Source organism: Mesoplodon bidens (genome assembly GCF_964165515.1).
Source record: "Mesoplodon bidens genome assembly, chromosome: 7".
In the NCBI taxonomy this organism is placed as follows: Eukaryota; Metazoa; Chordata; class Mammalia; order Artiodactyla; family Ziphiidae; genus Mesoplodon; species Mesoplodon bidens.
In genome coordinates, this window is record NC_138164.1 from 17375175 (window position 1) to 17402773 (window position 27599).

Consider the following 27599-nt stretch of genomic DNA (forward strand, 5'->3'; position numbering starts at 1 on the left):
AATGGTTTGAAGTGATTTCCTCTGGGGGGTGGGATTCAAGGTGGGGAGGGGTAGGAGAGGAGACTGTTGATTTCATTGTAAGCATATCTGTACTATTTGATTTTTAAAAATATTAATGCCTTCCTCTGATAAAAAATTAATTATTTTAAAAAAGAAGTGAATAGGAATTTGAGTATGGGGTTGGGGGGAAGCAGGAGAGATTTGAGAGAAGAGGAGGAGGGAAAGGGTACAGGTAACATGGTGGCAAGTTGGAGCCCACGGAGGAATCCGAAGGTGAGAAGTGCTCCACTGAGCGGCTCAATGGCTTTCAAGGATACAAAACCTAATACTCAAATTTATGTTGTTGGTATATAAACCAGCATCATTGCCACAAATTTTTTAAGCATCTGTTGTAAACAAATCTGGCTTATATGTTTAGCTGGGAGGGAAACAAGAGAAAGGGACTGGGTATTGAATACAGTGCACTGACAAGTGAAAAGAATGACAGTGAGATAGGAATGAGACAACGTAGAAGCAAGCATCTAGAGACTGAAGGGCTCATGAGGATCTAAGCACTCTGACGTTCACGGAATCTTGGGAACGTTCATTTCCTGTGGAATGTGAGATGGGAAGCTTGTCAACTTTATTTAAACTCAGAGGACAGAGTGACCTTAGCTGACATCTGGAGTATTTAAGTTATCTTACTTAATCCTCAAAGCAACCTTATGAGTTATTATTCATTAATTCAACAAACATTTATTAAATATTTACCTATAGTACTGTTCAGTATGTCTTTTTTTTTAATAAACTTTTTTCCTTTAAATTTTATTTATTTATTTATTTATGGCTGTGTTGGCTCTTCGTTTCTGTGCGAGGGCTTTCTCTAGTTGTGGCAAGTGGGGGCCACTCCTCATCACGGTGCGCAGGCCTCTCACTGTCGCGGCCTCTCTTGTTGCAGAGCACAGGCTCCAGACGCGCAGGCTCAGTAATTGTGGCTCACGGGGCTAGTTGCTCCGCGGCATGTGGGATCTTCCCAGACCAGGGCTCGAACCCATGTCCCCTGCATTGGCAGGCAGACTCTCAACCACTGCGCCACCAGGGAAGCCCCAGTATGTCTTTATCACTATTCTCAAGGCTCTTATGGTCTAATGAGGGAGATATTACAGCATCAGGTGATAAATACAAGTATGTGTCCCATGAAGACATGGAGAAGTAGCAGCCAAACTACCTTGGGGCTGGGAGAGGGTAAGAAGCTTCATGAGAAGGTAACTCAGGCTGAATTTTGAAAAATAAAAAGGATTTTACTTGGCAGGAAAAAGGGGTAGGGGTAAGGGTGTTCCAGGAAGGGGGAACTGTGTACGTATGGTTAAGCACTGAAGCAAGAAAGCCTGTGACTCATTAGTTACCTCTTGGTGCTGTGTGTCAAGCAGGGTAGGAGACAGACCAGGGGAGATTATGTGCTAGGTAGGACTTCCCATGGGACTAATGGGGGCCCCGTCTATGTCAACAGTTTTGGTCAACCCAAATCAGCCTGTCAACACCCAATCTCCTGCCATTCCACAAAAGAAACACTGTGCTGCTCAGCGGGAAAATCTGTGAACAAGGCCACCTTCTTGGAACAAGCCCCAGACCATGGCACCCCAAGACAACCCCTACTGGCAGTTCTGAGCTTCTTTGGGCATCTGATTTAACGCATGTTTGGGGGAGAGTGTCGGGGAGAAAATGGAACCAGGACCCATGTGAATCCTTGTTTAGCTCCCAAGCACCAAGAAATGCCTCAGTGACTCATTTGAGCTCCAGATGTATCATTTTCTGTTCCTATTGTATAGCAGCAACTCTGGCTTCTTGTAATAATCAAGATCAGGGTTACTTGCCCATGATCTACTAGCAAGAACTGTATAAAATGACCGGGCAATACTCAGGACTTTGGATTTGGTGGAACCCTCACTGTTCCTTGGCTGGAAACCAGGAACTCCAGTGCCATAGAACCTGGATTTGTAGGGACTCAAAGTACAAATTGCAAGTAGGTCACTAGGAGTGATGATGAGAGGACCACAGCAACTTCTACTCCTGAGTTCCTGAACCCGTATATTCCAGCTATTGAAGATACAGAATTACATATCAGCTATTGGCTCAGAGTATATACTGTACCCTGTAGAATAGCACTCCAACCCCATAGGGTGCTGCCTCTCAGCTGGGGCTTTAGATGGTCCAGTAATGGTTGCTGCATTGTTCTGACTTGCTGCTTCAATGTGATGTGGTATACGGTTGCATCAGTGGTTCCCATAGTCATGAGCCCATTCTCACACTTTCTTTGCTGTAAAATGGCTTCCTTACTCTGAGACAATTGTTACATGGCGTGCTGTGTCAGAAAATCTGCATTTCCTCAACCTTCAGAGAGTGGTACTGACAGAGGTACCTTAGGTGATGAAGACAAACGTGTATCCAGAGTAGGTGTTAGTTCCGGAAAGGACAAATCACTTCCCCTTCCAGGATAGACGAGGTCCAACTTAAAGCACCTGTCGCAAGTGGTCGATTTGTCTCCTGAATATAGGGGACCGAGCTGAGATTGCAGCATCAGTTTCTGCTCTTGATGTTCAGTGATAGCAACAGCTGGATCAGCCTTGGGGAGAAGGAACCCATGTAGTTGGGCCCATGCAGAGTCTCCATCCCTGGGGCATTGGAGAAGCCCCAGGACAGAAGCAAAAGATGTGCAGAGAATGATGTCAGCATGTGAGCCAAAGGCTACAGAGAGCTGCCTACTGCAGCCAGGGTTGAAATTACAAGTGAGGTAAGGGGACACAACACAGAAGCATCGGATCCCATGGACTTCTTTATGATATGGAAAAAAATATCCTACTTTTGAAAATTAGAAAAAAATGGCCATGTGAACATGTTGCCAGATGCTGGAAAGGGCTTTGGGAGTGAGAGGTGCTGGTGAGGATGCTGGGATGAGCACAGGGGGCAGTTGGTGGAGGGTTTCTGATCCTGATTTGGGTACTTATCAGTCATCAGGGAATCCCATCTGGAAAAGCCTTCAGAAGAAGCTGTGGGAACTTGGCGAGAAGCCAGCATTGCTTGTTGATTTGGGGTTTGCTAATGCTTTCCAGGCTTAGCAGCGAGGCTGTCAGAGGTGGGCAGGACTGTAGGGATGTCCTGGTCTCATCTCCATCGCACAGATGAAGAACTTAAGACCTGCCATTTGAGAGGGAAACCTAAGGTCACTCAGGCAATTATTGGCAAAGATGGACTAGAACACCCTGGCTTAAGGTTAAAGTTGGGGATCTTAAGCAAACGTTTCTTGGTAGATCCCCTTATATCTTTTAATTAGAATATAAGCAGTTTCTCAGGAAAAGCCTGAGCCTGTGTTTTCCCAGCATAGAGAAGGGGTGTATAGGAACGCTTAGCCAGACTTCATGCTAGCAGTCACTTGCCCCCTTCCTCATCTCTCTATCCCAGTGCCCTAGGGAAATCTCCTAACAGGATTGTGCCTTTGCCGTGCATCTACTGCTTGCACTCCTCTTATAAAAATTGCTTATGGTGATTTTTGTTTTTGCTTAAGATGATTTTTTGATGCTTTGTATGCTGTGGAGTTACAAAATCATCTTTTCTTTCCTCCTACCTTCTGCCTTCGCTTTTAAAATCCTAGAAGTTAACCTACCATCCATCTATCTAAGATAGATTGATCTATCTATCCAGCTGTCCATCTGCCATCCACCCATCTGCTCCCTCATCTAGCTATCTATCATCTATCTCTATCACCTCTGTGAAACATTTGTAAAAGAGTGTGGCTTAAGGGGAGGGGCCCTTCAATTACCTGGAACAGGCAAATGTTCTCCAATAAGGCTGTTGTGCTCAGAGATGTATTCTGTTCCCTGGCAAGGTGTAAGGAATGAGACCGTTCTTCAACCTTCATTTATCTTGCTAGACCGAGCCACTCCCTTCATCCCTCTGGGACACTCCTTTCTCCCAGCCCCTAATCATGTGTGCTGACTATAACGTGGCAGAGTCCAACACACTGTTGTTCTAATTTTGGCTAGTCCAAGCTGGTGAAGCAGGAGCCAAGTGACTCTAGAGATAAAGGACACCAGGATAGAAGAACCAGGGATTATTTGGGTGGTATTTTGTTTTGTTTTTGTTTTTAACATGAAGCAAAAACCACGAGTAATATAGTAAAAAAACAGCCTGCAATTTCCTCCTCCTTCTACAGACAAATCTGACCTGATCTCAAGTTTGGGTACCCTGTATAGGGTCTCACTGCATCCTGTACTTCTCCTTTGTAATTATGATTCTAGTAATTATCTGTTTAAGGTCAGTGTGGTTTTAGCCTCACATAGCAGGTGAGTATTATGTTGATTGCCCGATTAATTGGATGAATGATTAAGCTCCATTCAAGGGCCAGATCTTAGTCCAAGACCCTCCCTCTCTTCCTTCCGCTCCATCTTCACTCTCTTGGAAATTGTGAAGAGGCCATCTTTGGGAAGGAAGCTTCAGGAAGATATAATTCAGCCAGCATCGGCAGCCTGTCCTCTTCCCCATCCCCCTCCTCTCCAGGATTCACTCTCACTCCTGCTCTTCCTCCCTTCCCTTTCAGCTGCCTTTTCCCCTACCTCTCTCCCTCCAGAGGCCCCAGATTCAAACTGCTGGGAAGTCTCTTCAAACAGGATTGCAATTGCTTTAAATATTAGAGGATTAGGGGAAGACAAACAGACCCGGGGAAGGTCTGCGTTTGGGGGATTGGGATTAGATCTCCTCTGCTGTCCAAGCACTAGCAGAAGCTGTGCTGCCTGCCTTCATCTCTGTCTCTGGGTTAGGCTTCCAGGGCAACTCATATCCTTGGGCTGATCTCTCTGCAGTGTTCTATACTGGGAACTTTTAGATTAAGCCCCAGACGTGCAGCCTCTGCTATTTTCACCCTTAGTCCTGCCCTCCAGGCAACCACCACCCATTGAATTAGCCTGAAATAAACCCTATTTTCCACCACTGCCTGTAAACATAGCCAATGGCACCAACTGACCATGCACAGACTGGGTACTCTGCTCTAAACTAGGTGTAGGTAATGAAGCCCAGGCAATAAGAGGGAAGACACAATATAAGACAGGAGTGTGGGGTACATGCAGTCATGTCTGTTTATCTAAATTAGCACTCAAGTGTATCATGACTTAACTTATGGCATGGCTGAAGCCCTCTACTGGTTATAACTGAACATTTATCGAAGTAGATTTTATTACTAATTAGAGTCTTAGTATCATAGAGTTTGAATAGATCATAAAGGCAGGCCTCCCCTGTAGCACCCCTAGAGTGTTCTCACCTACTCTCTTCCAGAACCTCCTAGGTGACAGGAAGGAAGATGGCCCATTTCATGGCTGTCTAGTCTGAAATGTTAGAAAATCTTCTGTACATTGAAAATGTGTTTCCTCATAGCAGCAGATACATTGGTCTCAACTCTACCCCTAGAACTAAATATATATAAATATATAAATCTCAACTTGGAATTTGAAGTGTGTACAAAAGAATTTCTTAAGACACAAAAAGACTTAATCACAATAAAAAGATTTATACATTTGACAATATTAAAATTATGAATCTGTTCATCCAAAGACTCCTTTAAGATGTAGAATGCGAGCCACATACTAGGGTAAGAGAATGGATGCGTAAACATCTGACAAAGGACTGCAATTCATAATATGTCAGGAATTCCTCCAAACAATGAGAATCAAAAAAGACAACCCAAGGAAAAAAGGGCAAAATATTGGACCAGTCTTACCGATGGCCAATAAACATGTGAAAAGGTGCTCAACCTCATTAATAATCAGGTCTACGCAAATTAAACCACATTGGAATGTCACTACACACTTACCACACTGACAGGAGATATGAAGATAAGACAGTAGCAAGTAGGCAAAATGATGAGATGCAAAGTTTATCATTGCTAGTGGGATAGAAAGGAACAATCAGTTTGAAAACCAGTATTTAGTGTCATCTGAAGGAGTCAAAGTGATGCAAACTCTATGACCCAGAAATTCCCCTCCTAGGTGTACACCCCATGGATGCACATGAGTACGAGGAAACACAAATAAAGCTGTTTGTAGTAGCATCATCAACTTAACTGCCCCAGAATGGAAAGAGCCCACATATTCACTAACATTAGGTTGCATTAACAAGTTATGATATATTAATACAAGGGAATGCGATACACTAACAAAGTGAACAAATCACAATTACAAGCAACAATATGGATGAATCTTAAAAAAAAACAAACACAATGTTGAGCAAAGGAAGTTAGTACCCTGTACATCTCCATTTATATAAGGTTCAAAAAAACAGGCAAAAATGTGTCCTGTTGTTTGGGTTACATATTTAGGTGATAAGCTATAAACAAAGTTTTTAAAAACAAATTGCCATAAAAGGCAAATGTGAGGATTGTGGTGACCTTTGAGGGCCGGGAGCAGGGAATGACTGGGAAGAGGCCAGTGGCAGAAGGGGGCTGGCATGTTACAGATCTCAACCAGGGTGTGGTTATAAGATTTTTTAAAAATGATGAGCTATATATTTATTTTTCATATTATTCTGATGAGTACTATGCATCATAATTTTTAAAAATAGTTTAAAAAAGTTAATTCTGATCTTGACAGCTATCATGTTCCACTTAAACTTTCTCTTTTCCAAGCCAGTCATCATTAGTTCCTTCAATAAATGTGATTTCCAAAGCTTTTGCTACCCTGGAGACACTTTTCTTCCTTCCTTTCTCCCTCTCTCCCTCCCTCCCTCCCTCCCTCCCTCCTTCCTTCCTTCCTTCCTTCCTTCCTTCCTTCCTTCCTTCCTTCCTTCCTTCCTTCCTTTCTTCCTTCCATCCATCTATTATCTCTCTACCTATTATCCGTGTATTTAAACAATGACTGCTACTTTCATTAGGGGCAATAGAAAATGAAAGACAGCAGAGATGGAGGAAACTCAAATAAGAGTAAGTACGAGTCCAATTTGTGCTTTGTAAGGTTCAAATGAGGACAGATGTCATCAGTAAAATAAACAAACCATTTAATAATAAACAAACCATTAAATACACAAACCATTAGTATGAGAACAGAAGTGTCTACACATTCATAATTTCTTAATTCCTTATCCTTGAGGATAATTAGTCCATTGACAGACATTAGTTGGCATAAGCTACAAACAGGTGCCAACATATGCAAAATCAACTGCAGAGATTCAGTCTGCTGACAGAGGCTACCCAGCGCTGGAGGGAGAGTGCCGTCTCATCATCTCAGCAGATGTGGCCACTGACTTCCTCAGAGGCTTCTGCTCTGCAGACTCGGGGGATGAGGTCTAGCCCCGTCCTCTCCTTGCTGAGGTGTCTGGCTGGGCTAGGATGGCGCAGACCTCCGGTCTCAACACAAGAGGCACCTCCAGAGATTTCCCAGCCAGGATTTATTTAGGGGCAACCAATCATATGTTCTCCTCCCTTCCATCCAGATACCTCAGGGAAGGGATGAAGCTTGGGGAAATTGAGGTCTTGCTTGGTCACTTGCAAATGTAAATTAGCATGTTCTCCCTGGCAGCCCGAAGTCCTTCAGATTGCCCTGGTAGTGAGAGGAATACAAACTGCACAGATGAGCCTCCGCAGCTGACAGCCCCTGGGAGTGGAGCTGAAATGCAATTCTTGCATCACCCACCATCTCTCAGGCACTGGAGACAGAGATACCTGTGTCTAGTCAATCAAAACATCTGTCTACCTGAAGCTTCACTTCAGGTCTTTATTTACCATTATTACGAGATCAGACTATCCTGCTTTCACTATGCAGCGTAGCCCGCCCGGGCCAGGGTTTACCCGTGAGTGTACCTGCAGTCTGATCAAGGAAAAAGTCTATTTGTCTGCTCTCCTGGGGGCAGGGGAGGGGTGACGCTAAACCCCTTGACAGTGGATGAGGGCCTGCTGAGGCTCTGCTTTCTGAATCACACTGACGGAAGTGTAAATGGATCTAGGCAGATTGGGAAATTTAATTCTGCTTTTCAATGAAACATACAGAGCTTGTTGATGCATATTTTCAATTGAGAAGATGCATCTCAAGTGGGAAAAATAAGGTGTCTCCTGGGATTACTGCATCATCTTAAAACATATTATAAAGCAGCTTAATCAGTATGGGCACGGAGATGCAAATAGAGGCCCACAAAAACTTGTCTGTCAGCCTCCTTTCTCCAGACTGTGCCCGTCCCCACCCTGCCCTTCCTCCTTCTCCCTCTGCCCTCCCTGACAGAAGTGCTCTTGGAGACAGGTGTATGGCAACATGAGAGGTCTTGGGAGATAGGTGGGTTGTTTCGAGAGTGGTGTGGGGTAGGGTAGATGTCTACCTATTCCACTGGGGGCTGGGGGGCTGTGCTGTATGATGGGGCTGAGCTCAACAAGCCAGAGACTCAGGAATCACCATTAGAGGCTGTATTTGTTTGTTCAACCAAAGTAGATTGAGTACTTACTATGGGTCAGAAGTTGCATCTGAATTCCTCAGACTTTATTCATTTTGTTGCCTTCTGATAACTTCCAGGTTTCCCTCTCATGGAACTGTGGGATTTCTAGAGTGGGAAAGGGCCTGATAAACTCACCTTCATCTCTTCACTGAGAGTCAGCAGGGAATGGTGTTTTGCTTTAGATGACTCAACTGGTCCTTAGCAAATGAGGACTTGAACCCTGATTTCTTGACTCCAGATTTGGTATTCTTTCCATCATACCTGGGCTGAGCAGACATCTTTGTGTATCCTTGGGAATACACAATTACAAAATCTCAAGCATTTGGCAGAAATGGACACCCAAACAGGTAAAAATGACTTGCTCAGTCAAGGTCACTCTGCAAAGTAGGGCAAAGATTAGAGCCTTAATCTAGGGGTTCCCAGGCCAACCCCATTTCCATTCAGCCTGTGGTTTTCCTGGGCTGGAATTTTCCTTTTGCTCCCTTTGTCACGGTCTCCTTTTTGGATTTTGCCTTAACCTTCTCTTCTCACACAGGAGCTTCCAATTCACATAATGGAAATAACCACCCATCCAAGAGAAGGACACTTTCATCCCCCGTCCACCCACCCGGGGCTGCTGGCATCATGGCCAGGAAAAACGTCTGCTTTGGAGATGGGATCTGGAGTTGAGGAATAATAATCAACTGAGAGTTGAACAGAATTGAGCATTGCACACACCTCCCCATCTGCTCTGGTACAGGCAAGGATTTGCCTGAGATTAGGTCTGTTTCTGATCTGACAACAGATGCCCAAGCCATAAATAACTGTGTTTTTCCCTTGAACTTTCGCTGCCATCTCCCGATGTCTTGTGTCACATTGCATTCTGGGGAGAGGTGCAGTGGAGCATGCCACTCCCTCCTCGTCCTCCCTCTGTCCCTCTTCTCCGAGCACCGCCACCCCAGTGGGTCCTACAGTGGGCGCTGCAGATTGAAGGGCTACAAGCACTGTGTGTGGGGGGGCGTTCCTGTGGAAGCCGGCGATTAGGGACCCAGGAGTCCTGCCCCACTCCCCACACTCAGCTCAACCTGGCTTCTCTCAGGGAGACTGAAAGTTGTTGTTTTGTTTGCATGGGCAGAGATCATCTGTGTGAGGTCCTGGTAAAGCCAGGTCTCCGACTCTGCATTTGGCAGAAACAAAGGAGGTAGAGGAGAGGTTTGCAGGCAGCCAGGACAGCCCCGGAACCCCCAGGGCAACAGATGCCCTAATGTGGCAGGAGCTTCCTGTCCCCAAGAAGTGACACTAATATGTAAGGAAGTGCCTTCTTTAGCCCTGCGGGGCATTACTAAATGACTCTATTTTCCATCCTTAGTGGTGCGGTAAGCATCTTCCGTGCCCCCAACCCCCTTCCCCCACGCTCTTTCTCTAACTGCATGGGGTTCATTTAGAAATCCAGAGAAGTTACCCTTGGTACAGATCAGAATGGAACATTCTATAATCAACAAAACCTGAAACTTACCTCTTTCAGCTTGCCTTAGTGACGGATGAAAAATTGATAGCAGGGTAGCAAGTTCAGATGTTGGCAAAGGTTCAAAATTAGGACCCATTCCATTTTCTGCTGCTCCAATTCCATGCTGCCTATCTTCTTGCCCTGGCTCTTTGCTCTTTCCTCTCCTTCAACCTCCTTTTCTCTCATTATCCTCTCAATTGCACAACATCTCTCTCAGTTTCTCTCCCAGTCTCCCAATCAGTATTGTCGCTTTCCCTTCCTTATCAGCCTCTCTGCCATCTCTCTCTGTTCTGCTCTTTTCTGTCTTGGCTTGGAACTATTTCTTTCTTTCTCTCTCTCTCTCTCTCTTTCTCTCTCTCAGCACTTGCCTTTGTTTCTCTCTCTCTGTTCCCTTTCACTGCACCCTCATTTCCTCTGTCTCATGGGGTTTCTTACAGGAGATGCTCATGAAACCTCCAAGCCCAAGTCACACCATGTCAGCACCTGGCTACCTCCCCATCCCAGGTAATGAGGGAGTTCCAGGCAGAGGACATGGGGCATTGCTCTTCCAGCTGCTTGGCTGCAGGTGGTTCCCCTGTCAATGGTCTCAACAGAGGATCATCGTGTGTCTCTGGGCAGAGCAGGCTAAACCGTCCCCCCTCACTCATTCCAGACATTGATTTGTGCACCTTTTTGAAGGTTTACACTTCTTGTCCTTCTCCTCCTAGTTTTCTCTCTAGCCCGCCATCTCTCTCTCCCTCTCTGGCTCTTGACCTTGCTCTGGCTTCTCCTTGGCACCTCTCTTTCTCCCAAGTGCTTTTCCCTCTCCTTCTTTGTCTTGTCTCATGACCCAGCTCCCTCCCTTTGTTCCCTCACTTTCTTTTTTCTTTCTCATTATTTTTTCTCATGCTCTCCCTATTGTCCCCTTATCCACTCCCACAGCCCGGCTTCCTCTTTTCCCCAGAGGAACCCCAGACCCTCTCCCTGCTGAGTTACCATACGCTCCTACCACGGGCACTCAGGCTCTCTTCTGGGTCTTCCTGTGGCATCAAGTGTCTGCTTGGGTGTGGCATCTGCATTCTCTTAGGCAGACTGACTAGGAGTCTCCACCCTCTCTACAGACCTGGGCAGACAGAGTAGAACATGTTATACCACTTAATAACAAGATGTGAAAAGTCAAAAACGACCATCTAGAGGATGGCAATGAGAGACCCTGTCATGGAAGATGTGGGGATTCATGAGAGTCTAGGAGAGGAGACTAAGGTGAGACAGGGTAGCGTCTGTAAGTAGTTGAAGGGATGGGGGATGGGGTGAGGCAGCACAGGTGTTTCTCATCTCTACTATGTACAGAAAAACAAAGAATGAAGGATGAGTTGAAGCCATGGGGCTCTGACTAGGAGATCCACGAGCTGCTGGAGTACCTCAGCCCAGGAGGTTGAGGGACTTCTTTGAGATAGTTTGGGAGAAGGGTCAACATATCCTGATGGAGTGGTTTGGGTGCTTTCTGGCCCCATGGCAGGTGATGGAAAAGGTGACCTCCAGTTCCCTTTGTGTTTTTAGCTCAGGCTCCTTGCTTCCTCCTCCACCACAACATTCAGACTCTGAACATGTGACTGCAGATGCCTCATTAGCTCCTGTAAATAGCGATGTAACCTTGCTATGTGAACCATCCCAGGCATGATTCATCATCCCAGTGCACTGAATTGACACAGCCCACTCCTGCCTTGATGCCATCCCCTCCTGAGATGCCTCCCTCCCTCCCTCCACCTACCCCAGGGTACCAGCTCCATCCTCGTTCCCATATTCCCTCCCTGAGACCTGGCCGGATGACTTGGAAGTCCTCAGGCACTTGGGGGTTTCAGGACTAGGTCCCACTCCCTCAAGTCAGTCAAGTGGTTCCAATTCCACCTCCTCCTTGGACAGTTCCCACCTTCCTGCTCTGTACTGCTTCAGCATAATCTGGGCAGTGAGCATGTTACAAAGCAAGGCAGTGCAGCTGGCCGGCCAAGACCATTCTGTGTTCCCAAGCTTTGAGAGAGAGTCGTCAAGGTCTGAAGACTGCCAAAGGGCATCTTATTGAGTGATACATGCATTTTTAATAAACCATATTTGACTTCCATAATGGGCAAGTTATTAAGTCGTTTGACAGCCAATGGCATGAGGAAATGAAAGAATACCTTAAAAGTAGACATTTCTTGGCAGATAAGGGAGAAATTCAGTGAGCTGGAGGCAATAGAAAAAGAAATGCAAATAAAGATATGATGATTTTACCTATCTGCATATAGTGGAGAAACCATTAATATAACAGTGAATAGTGGGATTTTTATCACTCCTTGACTTGAATGTCTTGAAAAACTGGCTCAGCCTTGAAAAGATCAGTCTTTGTAGCTCTGGACCAAGCCCCTGTCCTTTGTCTCTGTGCCGAGAAGATGGATTTGTTTTCTGATGTGTTTTCCTTCTGCCTCCCCCTTTCCAAATCCTTCTGAAATGAGCTTTGAGTTGATTTTCCATCACCCCCTGATTTAGAATTATTAAGGATAGTGATAAGGAGCAAATGGTTCTTTCTCAGCCAGAGGCACACTACTGAATTGATAGATGCAAATTCACCCAGGAGACCTCCCTGTCCATTGCCCAAGGTGATCGAGTAAATGCTTCTTATTCTTGGGGACCTCCTTGAGACCCACCTTCTCCATGAGCCTTTCCTGGACACCCTGGATGTCCAGTGCACTTCCTGTTTCTCTAAACCCCTACAAACTGACTGTCAACTTGACCTGTGTTGGGTTCCATCTTTCAGTGCCCAGAATTGGTAGCTTTCTTTGCAAGTGCCTATGGCTTGTAATTCTTTCGTAAGCTCTTCTAGATTTGTGGCTTTCTTTTTCAACCTTTGTCCTCAAGACCTGGGGTAGAACTTGAGATGACCACACTCCCTTCCTTAACCTGGGAATGAGAGACCACCCACCTTGGGGCATTCAGGAAAACAGATTAGTGAGAACAGCATATAGCCTTTAATAGCAGAATTCTTCCTATCAAGTCAGTGCTGGCATGACCTTGAGAAGCCCAGGATATTTGTCCTGGAAGAAGTGGACACTTGAAATTGTTTGGAGTCCTCATTCAGGGGCTTTTTCCTTATGTTGTTCTGCCATCACTGTCCCAGGGATTGTAAAGAAACCAACTGCCTTAAAGCATCTTCCTTATCCATGATCCTGTGGGGCTCACAGATTTCCTCTCACCTCATCACTTACATTGATGCCCAAATTCCAAAGCCTTCCATGGAGCACTATGGAAATGTGCCCCATCTTTGATAAAATCCACTGAATCCTCAATCTCATGTCTGAGCAGCTCCATCACCTTCTTGCTCTAACTGAAACTAACTCTTCCCTGAGGGTTTTGTCTCCCCGTGAAATCCACTCAATGGTGGCTCTTTTTGCTCCCATTCATCCCCACCTTCTTGGGACTGGGGTATGTGCTCTCCTTGGTACTCAGTGTTGTATCCAGAGTTGTTCTTCCTCCTCCCTAAAATCACCCAACTTTTTGAAGTCATTAGACCACAACCCCTTGACGCACTCAATATTGCCTCTTAAATGCCTAATAGGAATTTCCCAAATCAAACTCTGCTTTTACCAACTCCACCCCAAAATCTGTTTTCCCCCTCAGTCCTTGGATCTCAGTAAGTGTCCCCACCATTCACTCAGTTGCTTTGGCTAAAAACCACGTCATGTTCTTTGACTTTTATCTTTCTCCCATTCTTTACATGCAATCCTCTAAATAAGTCTTGTTGACTCTTCCACCAAACCATGTTCTGTGTCCACTTGTCACCACCATCTTGTGCTCAGTCTACTACACCAGCCTCCTAACCAATCTCCTCTTTTGCTTCTCTTCCATCTAGTCTGAAAAAAGCAGCTAGCCTGACAGTATGGAGACATCCATTATGGCATGTTCCTTCACTGCTCAAAGATCTCCAGAAGCATCTCCCCTCAATTAGCACAAAATCCAAAGTCCTTACACAGTCTAAAAGACCTAAATGATCTTGTCCCAGTGACCTCATTAATGACCACTCTTTCCCTTGCTTACTCCACTGCAGCCACACTCTCTTCCTTTCTGTTCATCAGGGATCGTGAGGATAGTCCCGCTTTCCATTTTGGTGGCTTGGAATACCTTTCACCAGGCATTCACATTCCCTGTCCCATTGTTCCATTCTCTTCTCTGCTCTAATATCAGCTCCTCAGAGGCATCCCTGACCTCACAACCCCCTGCCCAGCATTCTGAATACCCTCCTATTATACTGTTTTCTTCCTAAGAACCTACGACTGCCTGACAATATATTAATATCTTTATTTGCTTAATTATTTACTGTCTAACTCTCCCACTGGACTGTAAAGTCCATAAGGGCAAGGACTTATTTTGTCTTTTTCACTGTTATCTTCCTAGCTCCCAGACCAGGCATATGGTTGGTGTTCAATAAATATGTGTTGAGTGAACAAAAGAATGATTGAGAAGCATTAGCTCTAGGCCACAAAGGAGGTTGGGGAAATTTTGTCCACGGTTCCTGATGCTAAGACCAGAGAGAGAAAGGGAAAGAAAAGTATCGATTTGGGGACTTCCAGAGAGGGATCAATTCAAAAAACAACTTCCTTCCAAGCATAGAAAAGGCATATGATAATATGGAACTCTGAGAAAAATGAGTGAGAACTCCCCCCTGTCACTCAGGAAGCCACACTTAATCAGAAAAAGTAAGATATGACTCTTTCCCTCCAGAAATTTCAGTCACTGTTCACGTCGTTTGCCTTACAGATACATGGCAGGAGAGGCTTAAATCCTCAAAAGAGAAAGCACTGCTTTTTTATCCCAAATATAACTTCCCCAACAAGGGAACTGTGAACACATGCATATGTTGAGACACAGTGGGTCCACAGACCCTTCTCCATTTTACAAATGCCTATTAATTACTAATTCTTCAAGAACTAACTTAAATACCATTTCCTTTTCCTAGTTGTCTCAGGCAGAATTATGTGTCCTTTGTACATACCTTTGAAATAGTACTCTTGCCAATGGGTGATTGGTTGTTGAGTACACATCCACATCCCCTGCTGGATTGTGTAGGTAATGCCATCTTATTTGTCTTTGCACACTGCACATGGTGGTATTCAATACACATTGGCTGAATTAGGAGCCAGCTCTATCTAACCCACGGAGTTAAAAGAAGGGTCTCTTATCAACGTTTCTTTCTCTCTGAGGAGGACTTAAAAGTCTGGCTTATAATGCAGAACTGCTTCTTTGTTACTCACCTAAAGCCTGCATTTGTTGCTGCCTGTGTATGGAAAGCCCATTTATACCTGTGACCCGTAGTTCTGGCTCAAAAAACCTTTTGCTGCAAAGAAGAACCCCTGTCCTCCTGACATCTACCTCCACCACTTCCACCTTCTGCATGCCATTCTGTAAACTGGCTCTCAGTTTATTTAACTTTGTCCAAGCTACTCAGCCAACATTCAGGACCCTCTATGATCTGTCCTGGACTACTCCAGATGGCCAGCGTGGGGAGCTAGGGAAAAATGGGGTTGAGACAACAGTTCCTTACTTACTCGGAAGTAGATATTCATCACTAAGCTCTGCAAATAAACTTACTTAATAAGGTGCATTGATCAAAGGAGGACACTGGGATAGAGCTGCCCATCTCCCCTCATCTCCTATTCTTGGTCTCAAGGCAAGATACACTAGCTGGGTGCCCTTTCCTGGCACAGATGTGGCTGCAACACATGTGACTATCAAGGGAGAAGTGGAGAAGAGATGGTGGCGCTTAGGCATCATGTGAACATGTGGGATGGGTTTTGGAGCCGCCCCAGACTGTGACCAGGTTCAGTCTTCTCATGTTTTCCATTGCTCTCTATGTCAACTTGAGACCTGATTCTCAGAGTTCATTTCCTCTAAGACGACTAGTTCAAAATTAGAGCTTACTTATCAATGACTTGTTCACACACACTTTAAGTTCAGGGGCCTAAGTGGTTAGTGAAAATCAATTTTAATAATACAGAAATTAAATAATTTCTGGTCTGAGGACTATAGTTATCAAAGTGCTTACTCCAATTAAAATTTGACTCTTGTCTACCTTTCCTCATCTTCCGATAATTACAAACAGAACTTTTAGAAATCTCCTGTCCACAAGTCTACTTTTCCAACTTCACTTCCTGCTCTACATACCACGAGCTCTGCCCCCTGCAGAGGACCAGGCAGAAAGACCATGTTCCTTCCCACAGACATGTCTTTGCCTGTGCAGTTCACTCCACCTAGGTGTCCTTCCTTCTTCCTCTACCCTTATGCAGCCTCCCCAGTTGGACTGATCTGTGAAAGGAGACACCACGTCACCCCTCTCTCCACTTACAGGAACTAGTGTTGTATATTTGCAGAGTTGATGATTGTGGCTCAGGGTAGATTCCTCCTCACCTCCTGGGTAAATGCAGTAAAAGTATAAGAGCATCTTCTCCACCGAGATAAAATCATGTGTATTGCTTCTTTCTCCCACCAATATTCTTTAGTTAAAGACAACTGAACACAACTATAGCTGCATCCTTTTCAGATCTCCCATAGCACAGCTCATCCATAGCTTTGGTAGAACGCCTCCTCCATAATACCCATTGCAATTAGTAACAAGAATAATGAGAGTTTACTATGTGTAGGCATTGTTCCAAGGGCTTTACAGTCCTTATCTCATTTCATCCTCACAACAACACTGAAAGCATTACCATTATCCCCACTTTATAGAGGAGAAGGCTGAGGCTTAAGGAAGTTAGAGGCTTTGGCCTGCTCATGAGACCATAAGATTTCCAGGACAGAGACCAGAATACAATTTTGCATCCTCCCTGGTACATAGGGACACTCTATAAATTATGACAAGGAGAGTTTTAAAGGAACCATCAAACCAATCAGTGCTTGACCATAATAGGAAAAGGCAGCAGGGTCTAAAGATAATTAACTTAAGTCCAACCTTCTGAGTTCTGGGGAAAGAGGAGGGATGGGGTGATAGGCAGGATGTGTGTGTGTATGTGTGTGTGTGTGCATGCACGCATGTTTGCAAATGTGTGTATGTGCATGTTCACTCTTGGACACTGATTTGAAGAGCTGGGGAAAGAACTGCAGGAAATATGATCAGGCCAAGGATGTTACTTTTGAATTTATCCATGAAGCAGTGGTAAATTCTGTGAGGTTGAAAATGCTGTCACTTAGCAGAGAGGCTATGAGGGTCTGAATAACAACCAGTGGTCAGAGCAGCCTGGTATATGGCAGGGCTTAGACTCCCATTTCACAGATGAGGATATTGGGGCTCAGAGAGACTGCAGACTGGCTACAGTGCTGGAAGTGGCAGACCAGGGCTGAGATACCTATTTTCTGAAAGGTGGTTCCTATATGCTTTCCCATGACCATGATCACTTTCTTGACTGATGAATTAAGCTGGTAAACTGACTTGAGGATGACAAGCTGCAGAGGGAGCTGAGCTCACCTCATTCTTTCTTGTTCAGTGGGGCTGCTATACTTCAATCAAGCAAGGAGAGTTCTAATCCTGAGCAGTTAAAAGTCTCTGACAGGGTTATTTACAGGCCGTTGAACACATTAGGATTTACTGAGTTTGCAGGAGCCTTGGATCATGTGCTCTCTGTGTGTTGACATCTATTTGTGTGGGTTCCTTTTTGAAAGCATCCTCTACAAGGAATATTAACATCCCAAGTATATATATTTGTGTGTATATATATATAGTTGAAAGGTCTGTTCCTTGGTTTCCTAATCTGTAAAATGGGGATAATAACACCTGCCCTGATTGTTTCATGGGATAGTAATGAGAATCTGATGTAGTAATGCGTATATGGGAAAGACTGTGTAAACATAAAGTGCTATACAAACCATAGTTGGTATGAATTAATTGAACGTAGAATAGTGATTTTATAGCTAGGGCTCAAAATACTCTTTCTATATGACAAAAATAAAAATGAAATTAAAACATGATCTCTGCAAGGTTTTACAAACCTTGTCGCCTGCTTTTTCAGGACAGTGGGATAAAGGGAACTCTGATGCTGGATCAGCTACTGACTAGTTGGGGACAAGAGTATACGTAGGGCATGTGGGTATGTCTTGAGTGGATGAGCAGAGCAGAGAGGGAGATTAGTTGGTACCACTGGTCAATAGATTCAAAACTTGGGTATCGCGTTGCCTCCCCTTCTCTCAACAACTCTTGTCCAGTTATTACTGGTAGAAAAGTAAGTAGAATAATGTGTTCCTCATTCCTAGCACAGCTTGTGTCTCACTACTGATGAAGAGCAGGTGACTCTTTCAGAGACTGATCTAAGATTGAGGTCTGAGCTCCTTAGCCTACCATCTCCCTACCCAGACTGTGAGCCTCTGGGTTTGGGTACGCTGGACCCAGTTCTGGAGCCTGACCCACTCTCCGATGTTCTCATGCTCTCTGTCCACTGTACTCATTGTCCTGAGCACATGGGGAAAGTGTAGGTTCTCTCTTAGCCATCTCCTCCTTCTCCAAAGAAGCCCTCCTCTCTCCCCTGCCTCCAGCCAGAGATTACTGCATTTATCTCAATGTCATTTCTTCGAGATGTGAGCTGGAACAAATCTGGAGCAGCTGCTTCATTTCTAAGTGTCCTTTAGGGACCCTCTCAGCAGACATTTTGTGGAGTATAATGATGACATTCTAACGAGCATTAATGTACATGTTGTCATTTTTCTATATTTACTCTTCCCACAGGAGGCATAGCTCTGAGAAGGGATCACAAAAAGCAGGGAGACAAGGAGAAAGTTTTGTGGTCAGACCTCACTGCCAACCCATTGGCTGAGAAGAGAAAATCTTGGAGAGTGAGGGTGGGGGAGATGGAACATTTTGGAAGTCAAGAGAATGGGAAAGGGGAGCTGGAGTGGGGATATGCTTGGAAGAAGTAGGAGGCAGATTTGGGAGGAGATAAAGTTTCTAAAATTGATTTAGGACTCAAGACTATCTTTCTAGGTCAAGAATATTATGTACATTTTCTTCTGTTCACGACCCTGACCACTGTGTATTGCATTCATCCATTCATTCATTTATCCATCCATCCATTTGACAAGAACTTATTCAATTCTTCTAACATGGCAGACATTGTCTTAAGCACCAAGAGTGCGAGGGTATATTAGAAGGATGATGACCTCTCTTAGAATTTAATTCACTGATGGTGGATCACTGAAGCCTGTAAAGGGTACGTCACATATACCACTGACCTCTCACAACAACCCCATGAGGTTAGTGCTAGTTTCCTCATTTTATAGATGAGGGGTTAAGGTTAGGGCTAGGGTTAAGGTTAAAGCTCAGAAAAGTTAAGTAAATTCACATAGATTTCAGTGTGTGCACAGCCAAGATTTCAACCCAATTCTATCCAGTGTTCAAAGATCCTTCACCTTTATCGTTTTAGGAAACATGAGCAGGGTGAGGTGGAGACAAAATCCCAGTTCTGCAGATCCTGGGAGCTCTAGAGGACTCTGGGAATATCTCTCAGGGACTGTAAGCCAAAACACGCTGAGCAGCAGAGTGCAGGGTTATCCTTTTGACTAAAGCTAGTCTGGGGTATCTATTACCTGAGGTTGGAGACAGACATACAGGAAGCCCTATTGGCTACTCCCAGCCTGACTTCTCTCTAGGTTTTCCTTCTGAGTGAGTTCTGCAAATATCTCATAACGTGTTTTCACTAATTAATGAATTGGTTCATGATAATTCTACACTTACATTTCTTTGCTGTTTGCAAATCTTTCATTTTCATTATCATCGTAACGACTCTATGAGCTGCTACCCCAGTGGACAAATCAAGAAATAGGGGTTCAGCGATGTCAACTTGCCAAAGATCATCCAGCCAGGAGGCAGCAAAGCCAGAACTCCAGCTCCAGGCCTTCTGACCCAAGTCCTCTATTATTCCCAAAGCCTCACAGCTTTCATGGACCATGGAAGCTTGACAGGGTTATAGAGATACCCCTCCTCATTTTACAGATTAGGACCCAAGGCCACCAGCCCAAGGCCACCAGCCCAAGGCCACCAGCTGGCCTATACCAATATTCTCTCCCCAACATGGAGCCACCCCAAATTGAGCTTGGATACGCCTATGCTAAATGCCACTCTGGTCTCTGTCCCTAAGAAGCAGACCAGAACAAGCATGAAACCTTTGAAAATCATCTCAAGGTCGAACACAAGCAAATGTGTGAGTGGGTAGTGTGGATCTCAGGGGAAGAAAGCAAGGTCAAAGCAGGGTCTCTGAGGGGTGATAGTCTCAGAGCTCTAAGGGAAGCTGAACTTTCCCAAGGGCATAGAGAGAAGAGGGTTCCTCGAACAAGCAAAAGGGAATACCCCTTACTTCCCCTTAGACAGAGGATAAGGTCAGACTTTGTCCTCTCCTGCCCATAGATCTTATCTGGTGGGATTGTGTCAAATAAATAATGTATCAGAAGATTCCTTCCCTGTTACATTAGCCCCATCAGGAACGCAAGCACAGCTTGGGTGTGTGATAAGTGGTAATAAATGGCAGTGCTTGTTGGTAGAAATTTTTCTGGCATATTTCCCAACCAGATTAAAAAGTAAATTAGATTTCTTCTGAAGAGTTATTTTCAAGGGTTTTTATCCACTGACATGTGTATGCAAGATTGCAGCTTTGCCAAGGGGGAGAGAAAAAAGCTGAAAAAAAAATAAAATAAAAATCAGCACACAATTATCTGTCTGAACAAGACTATCGTTGGGATGGTGCCTAATCAGAGATGTCTCAAATTTGCTTAAAATACAATGTGCAATATAAAATGTATTTATAATATGCCTCCTATGCTCCAATGAAGCTGTTACCAGGACCAGACAATTGCAGGAGACGGGGTTGTCAAATGGAATGGATAACATCCAATCAGTTGTTAATAAGAGCTGAACAAAATACAGCTTTGGGGGCGGGGTAGTATATTGTTTTGTTGGTTTTTTGTTTGCTTGACCAGGTCTCTTAAGTCATGTGTGTGTCAAATGCCCATGACTTGCTTCTTCCCTCTGTATCCCCTCTGCCCTCGGCAGGCTCTCCTTCTCTCTACCTGCACTATTCCAACCTCCTCTTGACTGGTCTTCCTGCTTCCTGTCTTGCCAACCCCTTCCAGGCCACCTTCCATACTGAGCTCAGAGTGATCTCCTATTAAGCAAACTGATTGTGCCATCCCTGTGCTTCAAAATCTTCTGAAATGCCTCATTGTCCATAAAACAAGAGTCTAAACTCCTTAGCCAGCCCTGTAAGAGCCTTCCTTATTTGAGTCCACTGATTTCTCAGCGTCATTTTGTGCCCCTCACCTCCCTGTACTCCATGCTTTCAGAAAGACAGGAACACTATGGCTCTTTTCTAGGTCTTCTGTTGCTCCCAGCTACTCAGCAAATAATAAGTGAATGACTGGGCAGAGGGGTGTAGTATCTGGGGACTGTCTCCAAGAAAGAGTTAAGAGTGAAGGCAGATTCAAGGAGAATCTTGGCATCTCGTGACTAAGGAATTACGATGACCATCCTCCATCACTGGGCAAGCCAACGCTTTAATTTACAAGGTTATTCTCTAAGAAAGAGAATAAAGGGAAAGGGCCAATCGACTAGGTTCACGCTACAAGCCTACTGAAAAAAAAAGAAAAACAGTATATTGGTTAACTCCCAATTTTCATTAGGAATCATGATTCTCTTTGGATTAGGGGTTATTCGAGACTTGTTTTTGTTTTTTCTCCTCCGTTCACACTCATCTATTGGCCATTTCAGTGCTTAGAAGCAGAAGCAAGAAAGTTGAAACATTCTACTTCTGATGAAGGTAAGTTTAGGGTAGGTGGTGAAGGTTTTGGCTCTAGGCTAAAATGAGCCCTGTGGATTTAAGTTCTCCATACTCCCCACCAACAGATCCCATTGCCCCTGCTAGAAAGGAAAAAAACGTTGCCTCTATTTGTCTTCCAGAAAGACAGGGAGCTCTGTAGAACTCTAAGTTTCCCTGCCTTCTCTGCACACACGTTATTCACCTCTCCCTCCCACTGGACACTTCTGGACTGTGCATGGTTAAGGAAAATACCTTAAAAGCAATGCCTCACACCCCTCTCCAAATAAGTGTATACTACCCCTCCATCGTAAAAGATTAGAAAAGAACGAGGAATGCTGGAGTCTGGTGGTTTTACATGTGAAGGTGAAGGCTGGCAAGGGAGAGGGCATCAGGGGGAAGATGCAAGGGACTGGGGCTGAATCATGCAAATTAAGTGGGTCTTGGAATTAACTGAAGAGCCACTTATTTTAGTCTAGCCCCCAACAGCCTCCCTTGGGAAGCTGAGAGATAAAGGTGCAGGGAGGTCTCTAGGCTCTTCCTTCCCTAATGATATTTACTTTGACCACAACTGATGTTGATTCATGTAATACCTGCACTCAGAGAAGCCAGTCTCTGATTGCTCAGCACAGGGCGAGTATGGTGTGGGGAAGATGTCTCAGCCCTCATCAGGGAACAGCTCCAGAGCACTTGCTGGATAATTCCCATTGCAATGTACCCATGACCCTACCTGGAAGCCTGTGTGTCTGGACTGACAGTCAGTACAGCTGCTTGTCTGCTTGAAACTGGGTGAGAGGAGGTACTTTGGGAGTCGGTGGAATTCAACCCAGGGAAGAGAGAAAGACCAGCTGAGTCCGGTTAAATCTAGGTGGGGTTGAGTTGCCCCACAAAGTCCCCGGCCAATTGTTGTCCAGTGGGGTCTATCGAAAGAGAGCTAGCTGGAGCAGGTGATGACAGGGAGGAAGGAGCAGGACCCTCCTTTATGTTATAAGTGACAAGTGTCTACACAAATCAACCCACAACAGGACCCACTGTTTTTGAGTGGTAAAGAAGCCACATTTCCTCTGAACAGTCATCCCAGGTCAAAGATGCTCCCGATGTGGCTGGGCTCAGCCAGGACCTAACCCCGATGCCTTGTGAGGATGCAGGAAGGGGAAAAAGTGGGCCCCAGGGACCAGGTACTGGTTGCTGAGAAATTCTCAGAGATTCTCTGGAATGCATTTCCTTCTGTTACCTTTCAACCACCAGCCCTGTTTCTTTATCTACTCTTCTTCCCCTTTATCCTCTTCACTTTCTTTTCTACTTCACCTTTGTGGTTTCCTTCCTTCCTTCCTTCCTTCCTTCCTTCCTTCCCCTTCCCCCTCTGCTCTCCAATGGCAGGCTCTTCTTCCCTCACCTCTCTTCTCTCTTTCCCTCTTCCTGTTCCTCTCCTTGAGCTCCTTTTCCCTCTTGTCTTCACCCTTTCTCCTCACCTTCTTTCCCTTCCACCTCCTGTCATTCCATGAACATTCCATGAATGGGTTCCAGGCCCACAACTCAAGCACCAACATACAAAGATGAACAGGAAATACATCCCACCTTCGAGGAGCTCCCTATAGAGTGGAAGGCAGGAAAGGAAACAAATAGTCCTGAAAGAGTGCCATTGAGGGAGGGAGGTACAGCTGTCCAGTGGAGGGAAAGGCTAACTCTGCCTCAGGGACACAGGAAAAGCTTCCCAGAGGAGGTGATACTTGAAGGATGTCTGGTGGTTTTCTAAAACAAGAAAGAGCTGAAAGGCCTTCCACTCAGAGGAAACCCCAAGGGCAAAGATGTGGAGATGCAACACCTGGTGACTTGTTGGTGGTCGGCCAGCATGGCTGGAGCACAGATGTGTGGAGACGGGGCAAGAGCTGGTCCCACCTATTCTCCAGGGCTGATGCCTGGACTGAGGGACTAGGACTTGCCCATACAGGCCAGGGGTGCTTGGAAGTTTGGGGTTAGGGTTAGGGTTTTAAGAAGGGAAGGACAAGATGGTCTTCCTCCTTCTCCTTTACTTCAACATCTGCTATGTCTTCCTTTCTTTTCTCCTCTGCCTTTTCTCTCACTGAGCTTGCCCTCACCTCCACCACTGCTCCCCGCAGCTGTGCTCTAGCCCCTCTGACTTAACCCTCGACTTGGCGTTATCCATGTGCACACATCCATTTTTGGAGGCAACAGCTTCCTTAGCACGGGCTGAACAGACCTGCCTCTCTCTGCCCCCTAAACCGTGTCTTCCTGTCCTTGATGCATTGTTCTTGCCTCCTTTCCCTGTTTTTCCCAGTGTCCCTGTCAGCCACTTTGTCAGTCACTTTCTGCTTTGGGCAGAACAGAGATCCACAGTCTCCTGCACAGTGTTGGGGACACACAGCAGAGCTGGGGATACAGAGCCCCCCACCTTTCAGATTGTTAGGCCAGATGATTATTAAGAACCAATCTTTCCATCTGGAGATCTTCATCTTTAAAGGTTGAAAGATACCTAAGAGATAACACTCCCAATACCAGCACGAATACTGACATGACCCTTAGACTAGCACCAGATGCTAAGAGTCAACTCTGCATGGTGTCTTTCAGTTTAATGGCGATGCCTCATTGAAACTCAACGCCAAATCGATAAATGCTGGCAGAACGTCTATCCTCGACCAGATATTGCGTTGAGCACTTCATATACATGTGCCTCATTTTATGCTCACAAGAATCCTGTGAGAAATGAATTTATTATTTCTCTTCATACATGAGTAAATGGAGGCTCAGAGAGCTCAGGTAACTAAAGCTTGGTTTTCACCCAAGTCTTCTGACTTCAAGGCTGGGACTCTCTCCACCATGCCTAAAATTATAGGTATTTTCACTGTCCACAGTTTATGGATGATGGAAACTACATTCCTGAATGTCAAAGTCTAACTCTCTCATGATGCAGATAAATGAAGTGGGTCCAAGGGGCTTGTTGATGTGAGTTATAAAACGAACACTCAAATGACATCCCTCCAGAACATTATGGTTTATCCCTTTTTTCAGTGGTTTCATAGTCTCCTGCTCTGCTCTCTGACCCCCCAGCCATCCCCAATCAGCATCAAGGGACAGACAGATCTGGGGTTGAGAGTAGAGGTCATTGGGACAGTGTAGTAGGGAAGGGGCTTTGGTGTCCATCTGTCACTGTGACAGCCCCATATGTCTTCCAATCAGAAAATTCTTCCCTTCCCCAAAGCAACTCATTATTCCTCTCAATGTCGTTGCCTGAGGAGCTGGAGCCTGGCCTCTCTCAGACTGGTGACTGACGACATGGAGGAACAGTGGCGTCCAAGGGCAGCCCCCAGCTCCCCAAGACACCTCGGTGCTGGGGGGAGGAAGGGGTGGGACTGGCTTGGCATTGATCCATCCCTGTGCAGATGCAGCTGGAGGGGCAGGCTCCCTGCCTGACCAGCTTGTTAGTAGGACTCACTCAAAAAACTCAGCTTGCAAGCATTTCCATATGTGTGAGTAAAGATGGCACCACACCTGGGGAGAACCAGCCCAGGTCGAGTACAATTCTGGGCTGCATCTGCACAGCTAGGTACTGGAGAGGATGAAGGATGGTCTAAGACACAGACCCTGCCATCCAGGAGCTTATAGCTGATGTGGGAGATGTGGGGGGACTCACCCTAATCAATCATGCAAAGCTTTGTTTACATGGCAATTAGGAAGGATAAGGGAATGTTTATGTAAGAGAATCCAACATTTCCATGACCATATGGTATACATATTAGAAGAACAAGAAAAGCAGTGTGTTAGGTTAAAAACACACCTTCTGATGTTAGACCTGGCTCTGTGACCTTGAACAAGCCAGGTGACTTTGCTGAACTTCATTTTCCTCATCTGTAGAGTGGAGAAGATAATAGCCCTATCTCAAAGGGTTGTTGGGAGGATGAAACAAGATAAAGCAAACCAAGGACTTAACCCCATGCCTGGCACATTGCAAGATTCAGGGAGTGATGGTGAGCTACCACGGATGTTAGAATCAGAGGAATTGCTTCACACTCCAGCTCTGTCCTCATCCAGGTGTCACCTTGGACATGTGGCATACTTTCTTTTAGTCTCATCTGTAAGATGGTGTAATTGCATCTCCCTAAGGAGGTCATCATAAGCACCATGCAAGACAAACTGTGTAAATTGCCAGGGACATAGTGGGAGCTCAATAAATGGTCACTCCCATTAGATGTCAGCAGAGGCAAGGGTTGGATTAACCTCAGTCCCGACAGGAAATGAAACCCTTTAGATTTGAATGTCCTTCTGGAAATTAATTTCTTTTTACTTATTCATGGTTATTACTTTAGTCAAAATGAAATGTCTTACTTAAAGGCAAATGATTAGTTCGGCTAATAGAAAGGTAAAAAAAAAAAACCCTTCATCTTTGAACTTTCTATTCTTCTTCCTGCATAAGATATGGGCGGGAGTTACACATTGCTAGGAAGCTGGGTACTCCCTCCTCCTACGGATCAGAGTCAGGGGGAGAATCTCTGTCCTGCATCCTGCCCTTAAAATGTAAGTAGCTGACAACCCTCTAATCTTGCCAGAGGTATTTGCAAATTTAAAATAGGGCTTTATTATTCCTGCTTCCTCTTCATCTCCCTTAATCCATTCTCCATACCGCAGTCCAAGCGATCTTTCAGAAACACGAGCCTCATCATTCCTCCCCCCTGCTTAAAACTCTTTAATGACTTCCCATTTCTCTTAGGATAATGTCCAAATTCCTTATCAAGGTTTACAAGGCCCTCAGCACCTGAGGTGCCTAGCCCTGCAGCACCGTCTCTCCACTCCTCCCTCAGCCCAACCTTTCTCCCAACTGACTCATTATTTCTCTTCCAGGAATATCCCAGGATCCTTCCAATGTCCAGAGTTTACACAGACAGCTCTCTCTGACTGGAATGCTCTCCACTTAGCTAACCCCTATTTATCCTTCAAATCTCAACTTAGAAAATGTTCTTCCTTAGGGAGACCTTCCCTGATTCCACAGACTGGCTTTTTACTCCTATAGCATCAGTAAGGGCAAGCTATCCCCTTAGGGGTACTGACTTCAGTACCCCTTCCTGTGTCCATCCCCTTGCAATGTGTCTTTGCAGCTCTTCCCATTTAAAGGTAGAGTCTATTTTGCTGCCCTTTAACTTTGGACTAGCCCTGTGACTTGTTTTGGCTAATAGAATGCAGCAAAAGTGACCCTGTGCCTATTCGGAGCCCAGGCCTCAGGAAAATTTGCACATTTCCACTAGTTCTCGGGGAACTCTGCCAAGTGGTGCTGTGAATAATCCCAGGCCTACCTGCCAAAAGGTTAAAGAACACGTTGCCAAGATACCTTTCATGTCCTGGTCAACACCCATCTAACCTCTAGAAACAGAACTGCCTAGCAGAGCAGCATCTGACAGTAGATACTTGAATGAATGCATCCAAGACCAGAAGAGTCACCCAGTAGAGCCCAATCCAAATAGCCCACCCATAGAATCATGGAATATATAAATGGTTGCTATCTGAAGCCAAAGAGTTTTGCAGTAGTTTGTTAAATAGCATAAACTAACTGATACAGGCCTTGGGTAGAATAAAATAAATATATGCATAAGCAGATAAACAACAATACAAGGTAGTGTGTGCTAAGTCTGCCATGAGTGAACAGACACGAGAGTACAGACAAATGAAAAATCACTGAGGACTGGATTTATTCCGTGGAGGTAACTAACTCAGCTACATTTTTATTATTTCCTCAGCAGACACTAATCTTCCTGAGACTATGGAATATGTCTTAAAATTATTTTGTATTTTCTGCATTACCCAGCACAGTGTAAGCTACAGCATTCAGTCCAAAAAGTACCTGATGGGTGATTAAAACAAGG